Below are 12,721 nucleotides of genomic sequence, written 5' to 3'. Positions count from 1 at the left end.
CAATAACTTAGTCATTGATAGCAGTGAAGGTGGTGAGAAGTGGTCGGATTTTGGAGGTATTTGGAAGGTGGAACCAAAAGATCGAATGTAGGGAATAAAAGAAATAGATGGGTCAAAGCCAACGTCAAGGATTTAGCCTGAGCATGTAGAGAGGGACATGGGAAAACCATAGGAGTTCCGAGTTTAGGGGAGAATCCCTGGAGCTCAGTTTTGGACATACTAAGCTTGAGAAGCCTTTCAGAGTGCAGATAGCACAGCAAGTAGGCAGTTTGATGTTTGAGCCTGTGGGTCAGGGGAGAGGTGCAGTCAGAAGCAGCTATTGAAACAGAGATAGTCAGTAGTTTTTTTCATTTGTTTGTTCTTTTGTTTTGGGGTTTTTTGAGGGGGGACAGAGTCTCCCTCTGTCACCCACGCTGGAGAGCAGTGGCGCGATCTCAGCTCACTGCAACCTCTGCCTCCCAGGTTCAAGTGATTCTCGTGCCTCATTCTCCCGAGTAGCTGGATTACAGGCTTGTGCCTCCACGCCCGGCTAATTTTTGTGTTTTTAGTAGAGACGGGGTTTCACCATGTTGGCCAGGCTGGTCTCAAACTCCTGACCTCAAGGGATCCACCTGCCACGGGCTCCCAAAGTGCTGGGATTACAGGCATGAGCCACTGTGCCCGGCCCCAGATAGTCAGTATGTATTTAAACCCTGAGTGATATCACCAAGAAAGTAAGTTTATGGAGAAATTAGGACTGAGACGCCCATGGCACCCCCATTGCCAAGACGTTTGTCAGTAGACTAGGTGCAGTCAGAGAAATCAAGATGGTGGAAAACTCCCCAAAACAAACAACTTAGTTTCTTTAGCCAATATATTACAGAGAGAGGGAAAGAGAACCTGTGGACTCAAAAACAACTTAAAAGATCACTTGTAGAATCTAGACTTTATTTGGATCCTGATTCAAACACATCATGTCTGTGTGTGGTGGCTCACACCTGTAATCCCAGCACTTTGGGAGGCCAAGGCAGGCAGATCACTTGAGGTCAGGAGTTTGAGACCAGCCTGGCCAACGTGGTGAAACTCCATCTCTACTAAAAATACAAAAACTTAGCCAGGCATGGTGGCGCATGCTTGTAATTCCAGCTACTCGGGAGGCTGAGGCAAAAGAATTGCTTGAACCTGGGAGACGGAGGTTGCAGTGACCCGAGATCATCTCATTTCACTCCAGCCTGGGCGACAAGAGTGAAACTCCATCTCAAATAAAAAAGAAAGAAACAAAACAAACAAACAAAAAACACCATAAAATAAAACAAAAATTAGGCCAGGCACAGTGGCTCACGCCTAATCCCAGTGCTTTGGGAGGCCAACGCAGGAGGATTGCTTGAGGCCAGTTTGAGACTAGCCTGGGCAACACAGCATGACTCCGTCTCCATAAAAACATTTAAAATTTAGCCTGGCGTGGTGGTGCACACCTGTAGTCCCAGCCACTCAGGAGACTGAGATGCGAGGATCTCTTGAGCTCCGGAATTCAAGGCTGCAGTGAGCTATGATCACGCCATAGCACTCCAGCCTGAGTGACAGAACAAGATCCTGTCTCAAAAAAACCCCCAAAATTGTGAGACAGTTGAGGAAATTTGAACCCCTGAATAGATATTTGAAGATTTTAAAGAATTATTGTTGATAGTTTTTTAAGTTTGATAATGAAACCGTGGTTATATTTTTAAAGGAGTCCTTATTGTTTCAAGGCGGGGTTAGTAAAGTACCACCCATGGGCCAAATTGAAATGGCTGCCTGATTTTGCGTGGCTCATGAGCTTAAAATGATTTTTAGGTTGTTTAAATAGTTTTTTAAAACCAAAAGAATAATATTTATTGGCATATGAAAATTTCCTGTGTGAAATTTAAATTTCAGTATCTATAAATAAAGTTTTATTGGCACATGTCCATGCCCATTCATTGGCCTATTGTCCATGGCAGCTTCCTGCTACCATAGCAGAGTTGAGTACTTGGGACAGGGACCATACAGCCTCCAAAGCTCAAAATATTTAATCCATGTTCCCTTACTGAAAAAGTCTGCCAGTGCTTCTTTTATTTTATGTATTATTTAATTGTTTGGTTTTTTTTTAAGACAGAGTCTCTCTCTGTTACCCACGCTGGAGTGCAATGGCCCAGTCATGGCTCTCTGCAGCCTCGACCTCCTGGGTTCAAGCAATCGTCCCACCTCAGTCTCCTAAGTAGCTGGAACCACAGGCATATGCCACCACACCTGGCTAACTTTTTTTTTTTTTTTTTTTTTTTTTTTTTGTGGAAACAAAGTCTTACTATGTTGCTCAGGCTGGTTTCAAATTCCTGGCTTCAAGTAGGACCTTCAAGGAGGTCCCACCTCGACCTCCCAAAGTGCTGGGACTACAGGTGTGAGCCATCATGCCCAGCCTCCAACCCCTGTTTTGAAGTTACATCCTTACATATTTACAGAAGAAATGATGTGATGTTTGGTATTGCCTCCAAAATAATGCTGGAGGGGGGAAATGGGTGGGAGGTGGAGGCAAAAATGAAACAAGGATGGCTATGGGTTGGCTATCATTGAAGCAGAGTGCCAGGGACATGGATGTTCATTTTATTTTTACGTCTGCTTTCGTATGTGTTTGAAATTTTCCACATAACAGTTTTTAAAAAGGAAAAGGAAAACAAATGAGATCGTACGTTTTAACAAAAGAGGTTAGACAGAGGAGGAGGAACTAAGGCGAGGGCCTGAGAGGAAAGGCCAGAGGCCCAGGAGAGAAACCAGGTGAGTATGGTGTCCTTGAGGTCAAGTGGAGAAGGAGGAGGGTCACTAAAAGCTGCTAGAGGGTCAAGTCCAGTGAAGACTGGGAACTGCATCACTTGGCTCTCAAGTGGCCCATACCCCAATTATGTGACACCACCCTCTTTCATTATTTGTTTTTCATTTGTTTTTGTTTTTGAAATGGGGTCTCACTCTTTTGCCCAGCCTGGAGTGCAGTGTTGCGATCTCAGCTCACTGCACCCTCCACTTCCCAAGCTCAAGCAATCCTCCCACCGCAGCCTCCTGAATAGCTGGATCTACAGGCATGCACCACCACACCTGGCTAATTTTTGTATTTTTTGTAGAGATGGGGTTTTGCCATTTTGCCCAGGCTGGTCTGGAACTCCTGGGCTCAAGCAATCCGTCCAACTCACTTTTGTAAAGTGCTGGGACTACAGGCATGAGCCACCATGCCCAACTAGTATTTTTTAAATGCTTAAAAAAAAGAGATGGGATCTGGCTATGTTGCCCTGGCTGGTCTCAAGCTGCTGGCCTCAAGTTATCCTCCCACCTCAGCCTCCAGGCTCACTGGGATTACAAACACAAACACCATGTATTTGTAATCTCTTTCAGTATTAACAGGAACTTTCTGTATTAAAGGAAATGCATAATGAACGCTCATGGTCTCCTGAAATTATTTATAGGCATCCCAGCATTCTTTAATACAAATTTCCCCCGTATTGTCTAAGTTGTTATGGAAATGGATTATTTTTCCCCCAAGGGGATGTCCACAACCAGCTTTGAAAACAATTATGCTCATTTTACTGCCCAGGACAAAAACAGTAAAACTTTTGAAGTCCCCAGACACCAAAAGCCATGCATTCTAACAGGTTTTGAGCAAACCTGATCCCAAAGCACTTTGTAGGTATGTTGGCCCACCATCACCATCCTGTAACTGGAATGCTCAACTCCAGTTAGAAGAAGTCTTCCTGGTTTGGGTCGTTTGGGGCTTTGGGGAACCTTTGGCCCTTTTTTTTCCCTTCCCTTTGGGCAGTCACCCTGGGGCATTGGCCCCATTCACAATTCTCCAGTTTCCCAGACAATGTGGCTTCTTGTGCTCTTTGCTTGGGCCCCTCTATTAACCCTACAGAGAGGTTTAAGGTTACTGAAACAGACGCCTTGCTTTCTGCTATGCATAATGCCCTTGTTCCAGCGAGAAACTGCAGCACATCAGGATTTGGTTTTCATTAAAGACCCTTTGGGTCACTTTTTTTTTTTAGCAGATTGGTCAAAAGGACTGAAAGGATTGGGCAGGGTGATGGTGATTTGGGGGTTGATAGCTTTTTCTATGGGCCATACCCCTTCCCCACCGAAAGATTCCCCTGCTGCAGACTAGAGGAAATCAGTCAGGCAACGATCCCCGTGGTGAAAACTACTCGAAAACAGCAACAATAACCACAAACCTGAAATGAAGACAATTTCCTGAGAAACTATGAACGTTTGGATGTGCAGGGTGATCAACCCTCCCAGTTGCCCGGGACTAAAAGGTTTCCCAGTACTCAAAACTTTCCGTTTTAAAACCAGAAAGTCGGCCGGGCATGGTGGCTTACGCCTGTAATCCCAGCACTTTGGGAGGCCGAGGCGGGCAGATCAAGAGGTCAGGAGATCGAGACCATCATGGCTAACACGGTGAAACCCCGTATCTGCTAAAAATACAAAAATATTAGCCAGGCATGGTGGCACACGCCTGTAGTCCCAGCTACTCAGAAGGCTGAGGCAGGAGACTGGTGTGAACCCAGGAGGCGGCACTTGCAGTGAGCCTAGATCGGGTCACTGCACTCCAGTCTGGGCAACAGAGCAAGACTCCATCTCAAAACAAAACAAAACAAAACAAAAACAGAAAGTCACAGGCAAACCGGGAGGAGTTGGTCAACCCATGGATCAGAGTCACTTCATCTTCTGTGAAATTTGCAAAGATGCTAGGGGGTTCCCCTCCTGCTGGGACACCCCAGCCCAGACACACATCATTAATTCACAATTACTTGGAGTTTCACTGTCTGCAAGGCTGCTCCGTTTAAGCTCTGGGTCATGAACACATAACTCTAGGCATACTGACACTAGCTGGGAGATTTTTCACACACACACAAAAAAAATGCCATTTCATGACTATTAATGCAAAATAGGCAAATGTGTGTGGCTTGTAGAATACCAGCCTGATTACAAACGCTTGGTGTTGGAATGGCCCAGCTCACAATGGTTGTAGAAGTCCAGTGGGGCCAGGCTTGGTGGCTCACGCCTGTAACCCCAGCACTTTGGGAGGCCAAGGCGGGAGGATCACTTGAGTCCAGAAGTTCAAGACCAGCCTGGGCAACATAGGGAGACTCCATTTCTACAAATAATTTTAAAAATTAGCCGGGTGTGGTGGTGCGTGCTTGTAGTCTTAGCTACTCAGGAGGCTGAGGCAGGAGAATTGCCTGAGCCTGGGAGGTCGAGGCCACAGTGAGCCGCGATCACATGTCACTGCACTCCAGCCTGGGTGACAGAGCAAAACCCTGGTTTAAAAAAAAAAAAAAAATCAAAGAAGCCAAGGGGATGGAAGCTTGGTGGACTAGAGATGCCCAGGCTTGAGTTCCTGTCCCAGCCCTGCCTCTAGTAGTGAGACTTCAGGCACAGCTATTCCCCTTCTTCTCTCCTAAGTCTCCTGAGAACAAATGGCTTTGGATTCAATGAGGAAAAGAAGGAAAGAAAGGAAGAAACTGGTCTCACTGAGCATCCTCTATGAGCCGGGCATCACGCCAAACCCTCCCTGCCATTTACTCATTCCACCAGCCTTGAAGGTTTACCATACTCAGTTTCACAGATGAGTTCAGTGGACATGAATGATCACACAGCAAGCCAACGGCAGGGAGGGGGTTACGATGCAGAGCTGCTGGGCTCCATAGTAACCTTAATCCCAGCTGTCATTTAATGAGAGAGAACTAAGTACACGCCTCTCTAACATACATTGGCTTGCTTAATTCTTGCAGAATCTTTCAGGCAAGCATTACCATTATCTCTACTTCACAGATGAGCAAATGGGTTCTAAGAGGTCAAGTGACTTGCCCAAGGTCACACAGCTATGCATGGACAGCCGGGTGGCAAACCCAGAGCTAAATTATTCCAACACTTACTGGCTTTGCTCTCCAGTCTCAGCTCAGCAGCCCTGAACCTAAAACTCCAGGTGGCGGGTGCCACGCCAGGGATAAGACCCCAGCTTTAACCTGAACCAAGCCTTAACCAGCTGTGTGCTATTGGGCAAATTCCTTAACCTCAATAGGCTTGCATTTCCTCCTCTGCATAATAGGCATGGCACTCATACCTCCCTTGCAAAAAACTATCAACTTTATTTATTTATTTGTTTATTTATGTATGAGACAGAGTCTCGCGGTGTTGCCCAGGCTGGAGGGCAGTGACCTGATCTCAGCTCACTGCAACCTCCACCTCCCAGATTCATGCGATTCTCTTGCGTCAGCCTCCTGAGTAGCTGGGCTTACAGGCGCCCGCCACCTGCACCTGGCTAATATTTGTATTTTCAGTAGAGATGGGGTTTCACCATGTTGGCCAGGCTGGTCTCAAACTCCTGGCCTCAAGTGATTCACCTGCCTCAGCCTCCCAAAGTGCTGGGATTACAGGTGTGAGCTCTGGCCTTCACCAGCATTTTTCTATTTCTTCCTCACAACTGCTATGAGGTAGGTATTACTTTACACATAAAATATGTAAAGAAGTAAGCCAGCACTGGCACATATAAGAATGCAATAAATCGTAGCTATTATTATTATTGATGCTATTGTTTTTACTGCTGCTATATTATTATAACAAATAATAATTGTGATAGTTATTGTAACAGTTGTCATCGCTGTTATTATTATTACTATTACTAAGTAGTTTTGGATTCCTTTTCTCGAAGTTTCGTCACTCCCCGCAAGTGCCCTCTAATCCCAGAAGCCCTTAAAGCCGCTGCACCCACACTTTGCCCACCCTCTTTCTCTCGGTCCGCCCCCTACCCCATCCATGCACACCTGCGCCCCTTCCCTAGGGAGGCCCAGCGGTGAGCACCCACCCGCTCCCCGAGCGCTTTGCCCCGCGTGTCCTCCGCCCAGGCCCCCGCGCGCGCCTCACCTGCGGAGCCCGGCTTGGCTGCACTGAGTCCCACGGGCTGGCAGGTTGCGCAGGGCCGGGCCGCCGGGCTCACGCCGGGCGCCGGCAGGCAGGGGAGCGGAGGGGCGGCGCCAGCCGGCAGCTCTGCTACCTCCTCCCTTCAGCGGCCCAGGTGGGAACCCCGCCAGGGCAGCGGCGGGGGTTACAGTCCCCGCCTGGGGCTTCCTGTCTGGACCCGAAGCGTGCAAGACGCACACATGCCTGCTGCCCAGCCACTTTTCTGAGCAGCAGCGAGGAAGCGAGGATGGAGAGCGCTAGAGAGCTATCCACCGATCGCCACGTGGGAACTTTATTTAGATCTCAATTCAAACCGTTAAAAGAAGTTATAGGACGGGCACGGCGGCTCACGCCTGTAATCCCAGCACTTTTGGGAGGCCAAGGCGGGCGGATCACTTGAGGCCAGGAGTTCGAGAGTAGCCTAACCAACAGGGCGAAACCCTGACTCTACTAAAAGTACAAAGATTAGCCAGGTGCGGTGGCGGGCGCCTGTAATCCCAGCTACTTGGGAGGCTGAGACAGGAGAATTGCTTGAACCTGGGAGGGGGAGGTTGTAGTGAGCCGAGATCTTGCCATTGCACTCCAGCCTGGGCGACAGAGCAAGACTCTGTCTCAAAATAAAAATAAAAATAAAATAAGAAAATTGGAGCAATGTGGTTGCTGGATATTTAATGGCTGGGTTTCTTTCTTTCGTTTCTTTCTTCTTTTTTTTTGAGACACAGTCTAGCCCTGTCGCCCAGGCGGGAGTGCAATGGCAAGATCTCGGCTCACTGCAGCCTCCACCCCTGAGTTCAAGCGATTCGCCAGACTCAACCTCCCAAGTAACGAGGATTACAAGCGCCCACCACCACACCCGGCTAATTTTTTTGTATTTTTAGCAGAGACAGGGTTTCTCCATGTTGGCCAGGCTGGTCTCAAACTCCTGACCTCAGGTGATCCGCCGGCCTCGGCCTCCCAAAGTGCTGGGATTACAGGCGTGAGCCACTGCACCCAGCCGGGTTTCTTAATGAATAATTGTAATGTGGCTATCTTTTCAGAATGGTTATCTTTTACAGCTATATATTTACAAAACTGAAATGATACCTCTGGGATTTGCTTGGCAATAGCGGAACCAAGGAGCTGTGGGACTAGGGATGAAACAAGGTGGGCCAGGTGTTGATAACTGCCTAAGCTGGGTGGGGTAATAACCTTTCTTTTTTATGTACTTGGAATTTTCCATAATAAAAATAATTAATAGTATGACCTATAATAGAGGTATACATACACGGAGTAGTAGAAAAGAATTCATCCTAAATGTCCACCAATAAGGAAATGTTTAAATAAATAGATACATAAATGCTGTGGATTACGTAGTAATTAAAATTGTTCTCAACAAAGACCACATAATTAGCACAAGGAAATGATTTTATATCCAAAACAAAAAAGCCAAATGTTAAGAAATACATGTATTTGAACTTTCATTAAAACTAGAAGCTAGGGGCTGGGTACAGAGCCTCACACCTATAATCCCAGCACTTTGGGAGACCAAGGCAGGCTGATCACTTGAGGTCAAGAGTTTGAGACCAGCCTGGCCAACACGGTGAGACCTCGTCTCTACTAAAAATACAAAAATTAGCCGGGCATGGTGGTGGGTGCCTGTAATCCCCATTACTTGGGAGGCTGAGGCAGGAGAACTGCATGAGCTGGGGAGGCGGAGGTTGCGGTGATCTGAGATGGCACCACTGCCCTCCCGTTTGGACAACAGAGCAAGACTCCATCTCAAAAACAAAACAAAACAAAGCAAAAAACTAGAAGGCAAGGCCGGTGGGGTGGCTCAGGCCTGTAATTCCAACACTTTGGGAGACTGAGGTGGATGAATCACTTGAGGTCAGGAGTTCAAGACCAGCCTGACCAACACAGCAAAACCCCATCTCTACTAAAAATACAAAAATGAGTTTGCACGGTAGTGCATGCCTGTAATCCCAGCTATTCAGGAGGCTGAGGCAGGAGAATCCCTTGAACCCGAGAGGCAGAGGTTGCAGTGAGCTGAGATCATGCCAACGCACTCCAGCCTGGACAACAGAGTAAGACTCTGCCTCAAAAAAAAAATAAATAAATAAAATAAAATAAAAATAAAAAACATTCTGGAAGGCAATACATTAAAATATTAGCTTTGCATGACAAGATTATGCATAATTGTTTTGTATCTTTCCTAATGAAAATATAATTGTGGACTCAAGAGGTTTCCTTGCAATCCTTCACATTTAATGAAACACGTCTAATATCCATAATATTTCAAAGTAATTATTGAAATGCCCAATGCTAACATTAGTTTTTCAGTGGCGCAATTAAAACATTATCTTCAGAAATGGCCAACTGTAGCATTCTGCTGCCCATCTGATAGTAATTTATATAACGCTAATGTCCAGCATCCTCAAAAACATCCTTTTATCCCCAGGGTCTTTGTTTAATCATTTAAATAAAAAAGCTGAACCTCGGTCGGGCACGGTGGCTCACGCCTGTAATCCCAGCACTTTGGGAGGCTGAGACGGGCAGATCACGAGGTCAGGAGATCGAGACCATCCTGGCTAACATGGTGAAACCCCGTCTCTACTAAAAATACAAAAAATCATCCAGGCATGGTGCCGGGCGCCTGTAGTCCCAGCTACCTGGGAGTCTGTGGCAGGAGAATGGCATGAACCCGGGAGGCAGAGCTTGCAGTGAGCCAAGATGGTGCCACTGCACTCCAGCCTGGGCCACAGAGTGAGACTCTTTCTCAAAAAAAAAAAAAAAAAAAAAAAGCTTAACCTCAAGCTTTAAATGACAGAAAATGGGTTCCATCCTTTGTCAATTTTTTATTTATAATATAGGTGTCTAGGAGTCTCACATGACTCGTCTCAGAAAAATAAAAGGACCTTTTCATTTTTACATATTTTAATGTTTAAAGGTTTACAAATGTGTGTAATATATACATGCACAGAAAAAAAAAAAGCCTGGAAGGCATAAACCAAATTGTCAGTAGTGGTTCTCTCAAGGTTATGGGGTAAGTAAAGTTAATTTTCATTTTATACTTTTTCTGCAATGAACGTTGATATGATTTGGATTTGTGTCCCCACCCAAATCTCGCGTGGAATTGTAATTCCCAGTGTTGGAGGAGGGGCCTGGTAGGAGGCGATTGGATCATGGGACTTACTTCCCCCTCAGTACCGCTTTCATGATAGTGAGTGAGTGCTGGGTTGTTTATTTTATTTTATTTATTTATTTATTTATTTATTTATTTATTTATTTATTTAGAGACGGAGTCTCGCTCTGTCGCCCAGGCTGGAGTGCAGTGGCCGGCATCTCCGCTCGCAGCAAGCTCCGCCTCCCGGGTTCACGCCATTCTCCTGCCTCAGCCTCCCGAGTAGCTGGGACTACAGGCGCCCGCCACCACGCCCGGCTAGTTTTTTTGTATTCTTTTTTAGTAGAGACGGGGTTTCACCGTACTAGCCAGGATGGTCTGGATATTCTGACCTCGTCATCCGCCCGCATCGGCCTCCCAAAGTGCTGGGATTATAGACGTGAGCCACCGCGTCTGGCCGTGCTCGGTTGTTTAAAAGTGTGTGGTACCTTCTCCTTGGCTCTCTCTTAGTCCTGCTTCCACCATGTAAAATATGCTGGCCTCCCCTTCACTTTCCACCATGATTTTAAGTTTCCTGAGGCCTCCCTAGAAGCAGAAGCCTGTACACCCTGCAGAACCATAAGCCAATTAAACCTCTTTTTATTATAAATTACCCAGTGTCAAGCATGTCTTTATAGCAGTGTGAGAAATGACTAATACAAACGTGTTACTTATAATGGAAAATAAAAACAAGATGGAGGCTGGGCGAGGTGGCTCACACCTATAATCCCAGCACTTTGGGAGGCCAAGGCGGGTGGATCACCTGAGGTCAGGAGTCTGAGACCAGCGTGACCAACAGGGCAAAACTCTATCTCTACTAAAAATACAAAAATCAGTGGGGCATGGTGGCACATGCCTGTAATCCCGGCTACTTGGGAGGCTGAGGCAGGAGAATCACTTGAACCCGGGAGGTGGAGACTGCAGTGAGCCGAGATTGCACCACTGCACTCCAGCCTGGGCAACAGAGGAAGGCTCCATCTCAAAAAAAAAAAAAAAAAGAATAAAATAATTGCCAGTGTATTCGCTTGAACTCTGGCATTTGGAAAAGTGTTGAGAGTTCACAGTCATTTAAAGCAACGTTCTGTGTTGAATCCTAAACAGCATATAAGAAAATAGCATTTGGGCATTCTATCTGTTCTTATTTCCAGAACTTAAGAAGTCCAGGTATATAAGACATCCCAATTTACATGGTCATTTACTTGAGAGAAAAAATATTTATTTTTCATTTTACATGTATTGAAAGTAATTTTGAAGTGACTTTGTAACAAAAGCATATTATTTAATCCATGTGAATACAGCATACTGACCCAAATCCAGAGGGAATTCTTAAGTTCAGTCATGTAATAATATTCTCCCAGTTCTCCAAAAGTATAAAATTTCACAGTGAAAAAGAAGTATTTTGTTATCACTGAATACTGACTCCAATTCAGTGATACCGATATAGATAGCAAGCTACAAAACACAGTTTACTAGTAAATGAAGCCAAATGCCATACAAGTTGTACTATAAAAACAAATGATGCACTAGTCATTAGGGAAATGCCAATCAAAACCACAAGCTACTGCCTTACACCCAATAGGATAGCTACTACTACTAAAAAATAAATAAATAAAAATAGGCTGGACATGGTGGCTCACATCTGTAATCCCAGCACTTTGGGAGGCCAAGGCTGGCAGATCAACTGAGGTCAGGAGTTCGAGACCAGCCTGGCCAACATGGCGAAACCCCGAAACCTGTCTCTACTAAAAATACAAAAATTAGCCAAGCGTGGTGGTAGGTGCCTGTAATCCCAGATACTCAGGAGGTTGAGGCAGGAGAATCACTTGAACCCAGGAGATGGAGGTAGCAGTGAGCTGAGATCGCACCTGCACTCCAGCCTGGGTGACAGAGCAAGACTCCATCTCAAAATAAAACAAGATAATGTTGGTGAAGATGTGGAGAAATTGGAATGGTTGTGAACTGTGCAAAAATGTTAAATGGTGCAGAAAACAGCATTGTGGTTCCTCAAATAATTAAAAATAGAATTACCACATGATCCAGTAATTTCACTTCTGGTTATATACCCAAAAGAATTAAAAGCAAGGTCACAAGATACTTGTACACTCATGTTCACAGCAAGGTTATTCAGAACAGCTAAAAGACAGTAGCAACCCAAGAGTTCATCAACACACTAATGGATAAGCAAAATATGGTCTATCCACACAATAGATTATTCAGCCTTAGGAAATTCTGGCCGGCAGGGTGGCTCACGCCTGTAATCCCAGCACTTTGGGAGGCCGAGGCGGGTGGATCACCTAAGGTCAGGAGTTTGAGACCAACCTGGCCAACATGGTGTAACCCTGTCTCTACTAAAAATACAAAAATTAGCCAGGCATGGGGGCAGGCGCCTGTAATCTCAGCTACTCAGGAAGCTGAGGCAGGAAAATGGCTTGAACCCAGGAGGCGGAGGTTGCAGTGATCCGTGATCGCGCCACTGAACTCCAGCCTGGGGGACAGAAAGAGACGTCTCAGAAAAAAAAAAAAAAAAAGGAAGTTAACTCTGACACCCTCTGCAACATTGGTGAATCCTGAGGGCATTGTGCTAAGTGAAAAGCCAGTCACGGGCTGGGCGCAGTGGTTCATGCCTGTAATCCTGGCACTTTG

The 12,721-nt window shown here is 45.9% G+C and overlaps 1 protein-coding gene across 1 annotated transcript in view; it reads right to left on the bottom strand.

Moving 5' to 3' along the window:
• The window catches only part of OTOA (otoancorin), a 96,891-nt gene extending 89,726 nt beyond the window's left edge, over positions 1-7,165 (bottom strand). The window contains exon 1 of the mRNA XM_010388611.2: positions 6,904-7,165. The gene's annotated coding sequence lies outside the window, so the exon portion shown is untranslated. The remainder of the gene's footprint in view (positions 1-6,903) is intronic.
• Positions 7,166-12,721: the final 5,556 nt, after the last annotated feature.

Source organism: Rhinopithecus roxellana, chromosome 20, assembly GCF_007565055.1.
Source record: "Rhinopithecus roxellana isolate Shanxi Qingling chromosome 20, ASM756505v1, whole genome shotgun sequence".
NCBI classification, from domain to species: Eukaryota; Metazoa; Chordata; class Mammalia; order Primates; family Cercopithecidae; genus Rhinopithecus; species Rhinopithecus roxellana.
Note: the sequence above shows the minus strand (reverse complement) of the source record. Positions and strands in the feature narration are given on the sequence as shown.